Consider the following 6722-nt stretch of genomic DNA (forward strand, 5'->3'; position numbering starts at 1 on the left):
TAATGTTTTACATTTGACAGTAAATACAATAGTTTGTACATACATAACATTTCTCAGTTTTCCATATAACAATACAACCCCCACTAGGTCCTCTGTCATCCTTCTTGGATCTGTATTCTCCCCATCCACCCACCACAGAGCCTTTTACTTTGGAGCAATATGCCAATTCCAGTTCAGCTTCTACTTGTGTTTTCTCTTCTGATCTTGTTTTTTCAACTTCTTCCTGAGAGTGAGATCATCCCATATTCATCCTTCTGTTTCTGACTTATTTCACTCAACATGATTTTTTCAAGGTCTATCCAAGATTGGCTGAAAATGGTGAAGTCACCATTATTATAGCTGAGTAGTATTCCATTGTGTATGTATACCACAACTTGCTCAGCCACTCATCTGTTGTTGGACACCTGCGTTGCTTCCAGGTTTTGGCTGTTACAGATTGTGCTTCCAAGAACGTATGTGTACACAGATCTTTTTGGATGGCTATGCTGGGCTCCTTAGGATATATACCCAAGAGAGGAATTGCAGGATCATAGGGTAGGTCCATTTCTAGCCTTCTGAGAGTTCTCCAGACTGTTCTTCACAGAGGTTGGACCAATATCCATTCCCACCAGCAGTACAGGAGGGTAAGGCTACTTCTGTGTAAGCTATTTTCTCTTTCCCTTTATACTTTTTTCTTACTTTTATAACGAATTTGTTTGCTTAAGTTAACTCTATGTTGGAGAAACTGAGTTATTTTTTTTCTGAAGTTTACCATAATCTACTTTGTGAAGATTGCATACAACTGGTGAAATTTAATACTTACTTCATGTAAATTAGTAGTTTTATCTTGAGATGATCACATTTTTTTTTATCACTACATGCTTTATCTCCTACTATGGATTGATTTTCTACTGCTTAACTAATACAAGTAATGTTTATTTGAGAAAATAGCATGAGAACTTATTTATACTGACTTTTCCTGTGCTCTGTATTGTTAGTTAAGTGATGTTCACTTAGTATATTTTAAAGTCTCTTGGATTAGTTTCTTAAGCTGAGCATATTAGAATGTACGGTATTTCATTTTTAACTAAAATGAATGTCTTATAACTTCAGTATTTTAAATAATATTTTCACAAATAGTGACATAGCTCCAAATTCAAATTAAAAAAGTAAAATTATCAGATAAGTCATTTATTTTTTTAAAAAAATATTAATGACTTAATATTGATTTATAAAATTGAGATAACAGGGGTATAATTCTGCATCATTCCTTTTACCAGAGTTCTGTACCCCCATTCCCTTCATTACCTCCATTCAAATCAACAGTACTTCTCCCAAGGTTGCAGATACAGGCTGACTCATATATTTATTTGAGAGATCTCCATTTAATTTAATTTATTTATTTATTCATTAGTTTTTATTCATAAAATTAAAACACTGACAAGACCATAGGGTAAAAGGGGTACAATTCCACACAATTCCCCCCACCAGAACTCCGTTTTCCATTTCCTCCCTTGATAGCTTTCCTATTCTTTAACCCTCTGGGAGTATGGACCCAGGGTCATTATGGGGTGCAGAAGGTAGAAGGTAGACTGACTAATATTTCTATAATTATCTGTCTACATTTATTTATATGTTCCCATTTTTTTCCTATGACCCTCCCCGTTTCTGCTCTTCACATCCACACCTATTACTAATTCTGAATGTCCTTTCTCTTTTTCTCTTCTTTCTGAGTTCTGATGGAACTGGAATTCAGAGCCCTCTGGTCATCTTCTCCTATCATTTCTCTGCCATGGGGCATATAGATAAAAATATTTTGGAAAAAAATATTTTGGGGGTGTAGAAAGTGGGATATCTGGTTTCTGTAATTGCTTCTCTGCTGGAAACAGACATTGGCAGGGATTGTCTGGTATTGACCAAAAAAAGCCATCATTAAGTGAGCCAGTCTCTTGCCCTTATCCAGCTTTAGTAGTCCTTTATCTGAGTTTTGTTGTATCCAAACTGGTATTAGGTTTATGAAGTCTGCCTTCTTTAGGCCTTTCTACTAGATTGTCTCCAAACTGGTATTAGGTTTATGAAGTCTGCCTTCTTTAGGCCTTTCTACTAGATTGTCATGTTTATTAGGTCTAAGTCTAATTGGTTAGACAAATTTATGATGTCTTCTGGGGCCAAGTGGTGGCACACCTCTTGGCCCTAATCCAACTTTCTGGCCCTTTTCTTTAGTCTGACACCATCTTCTCAGACAATATTTTTGTCCAACTCTATCTTAGCTATCAAACTCAAGGAACAACTATGAAAGTCATGGGCCCTTTCTCTGAAAGGAAGAAACAAGTTTCCACTTAGATTTGTATAATTACCTATTTTAACACATATATAATGCATTTTTTTATTTTAATGATGCTGCCTTTCCTACATAAAATGGCTGTCTTTTAAAATTTTTACTTATAAAATGGAAATATTGGCAAGATCATAGGATAAGAGGGGTACAATTCCACACAATTCCCATCACCAGAACTCCATATCCCATCCCCTCCTTTGAAATCTTTCCTATTCTTTATCCCTCTGGGAGTATGGACCCAGGATCATTATGAGGTGTAGAAGGTGGAAGGTCTGGCTTCTGTAATTGCTTCCCCCCCGTGGAACATGAGCGTTGGCAGGTTGATACATATTCCCAACCTGTCTCTCTCTTTCCTTGGTGGGGTAGAGGCCTGGGGAGGTGGGGCTCTAGGACACATTGTTTGGGTCCTCTGCCCAGGGAGATCAGATTGGCATCATGTGAGTTTGGAACCTGGTGGCTAAAAAAGAATTAAGACCTAAAGCAGAACAAATTGTTGACTAATCAAAAAATCAAAAATGTCTGTCTTATCCCTCTCTTTTCTAGGAAGTCCATCTTATCCTATCTTTCTCTTTTCTAGGAAGTCCATCTTTAATGAGGAATGTCTTCCTATCTTGCTGGCATTGGACCTCCCCATGCTAATTAACCTGACAAGAATTTCATGCCCTCTCTCAACACTTTTACGTAGTGAAACACACTTGCCATTTCTTGTCCCACCCACATCCCTCTTCACTCTCCTCAGACTATTATATCTCAATCTGGATCACTGCTTTTCCTCACTCCTACCACTGTTCCTGGTTTACTTGGTTCCACCTATTACATTTTGGAGTGAGTTTTTTGAGGAAGATAAAAGAAATGAAAGAAAGAAGATGCTAGTAAACTGATTGTACTATATTTTTAAAAGTAGTATTTTTTTTTTGTTTTTTTGTTTGGCCTGTCATACTTTTTTAAGGTTCAATTACTTGCATCATTAAAAAAGAAGGAGGAGGAGGAGGAGAACTAAAGAACCCAGAATTCCATTTTCTTTTGCACAATCAGAAGGTCTGGCACCACTTGGCCCACAATCCTGCCTGGAGCCCAGCAGCTGGCACAGGTGTCCTTCCACGGGGCTGACACTCTGGTGTCTGCAGTTTCAACCCTGGTGACTGCCTGGCTGCCCACATCAGCTCTGGGCTTCTAAACTCTATCTCTGCATGAGGCATCCATCAGCCTGAGCACACAAAAGAGGGCAGGGCGGGCAGGTGGGCAGGCAGGGCAGAGTCCCAGCCTCTCCCTCAGCTGATGGCTGGTAGCATCCCAGGAAGCCTGTGTATGTCCTGTCCCGGCTCTGCCTGTCTCCGGTGGCCAAGCTGCCGCCGGCACGTGGCTCGTTGTCTGCAGCTCCAGGTCTCTCACTGAGAACAAGTCCTGGGCCTGACAAGCAGTGTGGCCTGTGGGCACAAGCATCCGACTGTGCAGCCAGTTCAGCCAAACGTGCACCAGGGCGTGGCGGCCTTGTTGCAGTCCAGCATGATGTTGAGGACAGTGCAGGGGGCCCCGCCCCGCCCCGCCCACAGACAGGGCTGTCCGGGAGTCCACTCTGTACTTGACCTGTTGAGGCCGCCCTCGAGGTCCACCTTGAACTGTTCCTGCTTCTGCGCGTCAATGCGCTTCTGGTCCCTCTTCCGCCAGGCAGGGTTATGCAAGTGGTGGAACGTCTTGTATACAGTTTTGATTTCTGAGGGCCGGAGGATCTGGAGCCCCGCTCCTTTGATGCGCCGGTAGAACTCATCATCCTTGCGGCCCCAACCCCAGAAGCGATTGGACATTCCTTGCACAGCTGGTAGTGCTGCTTGGACAGCAGCAGGATGCCGCCCACTTAGGTCTTGTAGTGATAGAGCTGGTGCAGCTCAGGGGAAGGCACGTGGAAGGACCCGGCCTCGGAGAAGCCATAGTCCAGCTCCTCGTTAAGGGGCAGCAGATCCACGTTGTGCATGGCGATGTAGTCGGTGGTGTTGCTGCTCTCCAGGAAGCCCACACTGATGAGTACTGCCCTGTTGAACCTGAAGTGGTCCACCTGATTGAGCACATAGATGTGGTGCTGGATCTTCTTCCGGCTCAGAAAGCGGTGCATGTGGATTACGAAGACTAGCTGCTCCTCGAAGCGTTCCCGGAAGGGCACCAGCACTGCTAGGCGGTGGGGGCCCCAAGACGGGTCTTCTTCCCAGTGCTCAGGCGGCAGCTCTGGGGGACAGGCCCGGGACGGGCCTGGGGTCTCCTGTCCTTGTCCCCTGGCTGCCCGGGCCATGTCACCAGAGCAGCTAAGCTGCAGCCAGAGAGGAAGCCCAGTAAAAGACAGGCCACAAAGAGGTGGAAGACAGAGCACTTCCTGGGGAGGCCGCTGGGGAGCAACCTGGACCTGCTGTCCTGCCAGGGCAGCTGCATCGCCTTCCTCCTGGAGGGGAACATCGTGCAGGGAGGCAGCGGTACATGGGGATCGAGCTTGCAGCCCGGCCTACGGGGCACCTCCGCATTTTTTTCCCTGAATCTTTTTATATATCTCCTACATAAAACCAAATAGAATGTGGTTAAAAATTAATTGTAATTGTAAATTTTCATATATATATATATATACATATATATATTTATATCTCCAGCATTATCACTGGGGCTCAGTGCCTGCACTACAAATCCACTGCTCCTGGAGGCTATTTTTTTCCCTTTTGTTGCCCTTGTTGTTTATTGTTGTTGTGGTTATTATTATTTTTGTTGTTGATGTCATTGTTGTTGGATAGGACAGAGAGAATTCAAGAGAGGAGGGGATGACAGAGGGGGAAGAGAAAGACACCTGAAAACCTGCTTCACCCCTTGCGAGGCGACCCCCTCCCCGTGGGGATCCTTATGGTGGTCCTTGCACTTTGTGCCATGTGGCTTAACCCTCTCTGCTACTACCTGCGCTATTTAACAGCTTTCCATTTTCCTATCTGTTGGTACGTTGTAAAATACTCTCACTCCAGCCTAGGTCCTCCTCCACCATCATGCACCAGGAGCTGAACACCCTCCACCCATGAATCTTTTGCTTTGGTGAAATACGCCAAACCCAGTTCAAATTCTGCTTTGTGTTTCCCCATTCTATTCTTGTTTCTCAACTTCTGTTCATGAGTGTGATCATCACATTATTTCTTTTTCTCTTTCTGGTTTGTCTCACTTAACATGATTCCTTCAAACTCCATCCAAGATGAGGTAAAGAAATGATATAATGGCTGAATAGTATCCCATTGTGTATTTATACCACTGTTGTAGAGCCAGATGTTGTAGTGCACGGGCCACAGAAAAGAGAGAGGGTCCGGAGCGAAGAGGAAACACAAATCTTTATTCACGCTGGCACCTCAGAGTTGGGTGTTAGAGAAGCAGGTTGGGCCACGTGGAGGTAGAGAAAATGGCCGCCTCACGCAGTAACCTTTCCTGTGTCTGAACACCAGAGTGGAGCGCCGGCAAGAGAGCGAGGTGAGGAAAACGAGGGGTTTTTATAGGAGTAGCTTTCGCGAGAATGGGAAGGGGGAGGAGTAACCATAGCACTCCAGGATAGGATGATAACTCTCGTGAGAATGGGAGGGGGGAGGAGTAACCAGAGCACTAGAGATATCGCGGGGATATAGACAATGTCCTGAGGGCACAACATGGCTGAACAGGCACTCCGAGAATGTTCCTCTCCAGGGAACTAGCAGTAGCCTGAGGGGACAACATGGCAGATGTGACTGCATTGGCACAATTTCTCAGCATCTCCCCCTTTCCTTTTATCTAATGCCCAGGGCAACAGTGTGTAAAGTCTATGAACTACTAGGGGTCAGTCTATGAAAAACCAGCAACGTGAAGGGAAGGAAGCTGCTGTAAAATTGTCTAAAGTGTCCAAAGGGTATACCAGCAAGTCCGATAGAATTCTCAGTCCAAAGTAGGCAACTAGGGGGAGAAATGGCAGGGGATGAAATGCTGCATGAGGAAGGTCAGCCTCTGGAATTCTGCTTTTCTGTAGATTGTGAGCTGGAACCGCCAAAACGTGACAGGTCAAAGCAAAAGCAGGAAAGGCAGACAGGCAGTAAAAAGGTTCTGTCCTTGGAGTCTGCAAATCAGATTCTTCAGATCACGTCAGGTGACATCTAGGGTTTCGGGGGGTGTGCCACTGTAGTCGTGCCATCTAGTGGGTGATGTCAGGGTGTGTAGGGGTCCAGATGTTTTTTTTCTGGGATTCCTGTGGAAGAAACATAAACAATCTGCTCCTCGTGGTTAGCAGGGCATCTGATTTGAATGCTTTATAGAAAAAGAGGTTTGGTGCCTTGACCAACTGAGTATTGGGGGATGTATCTTTCCTATTCATTTATGATTATATTTTATATTATTTGTCATGGTAGTTAGCCGTTTATTTGGAAGG

The 6722-nt window shown here is 44.4% G+C and overlaps 1 pseudogene; it reads right to left on the reverse strand.

Moving 5' to 3' along the window:
- Positions 1-3311: 3311 nt before the first annotated feature.
- LOC103118271 (beta-1,4-galactosyltransferase 7-like) lies at positions 3312-4800 on the reverse strand (annotated as a pseudogene).
- Between the last annotated feature and the right edge of the window lie 1922 nt (positions 4801-6722).

The sequence above is a fragment of the Erinaceus europaeus genome, chromosome 9 (assembly GCF_950295315.1).
Source record: "Erinaceus europaeus chromosome 9, mEriEur2.1, whole genome shotgun sequence".
Lineage (NCBI taxonomy): Eukaryota > Metazoa > Chordata > Mammalia > Eulipotyphla > Erinaceidae > Erinaceus > Erinaceus europaeus.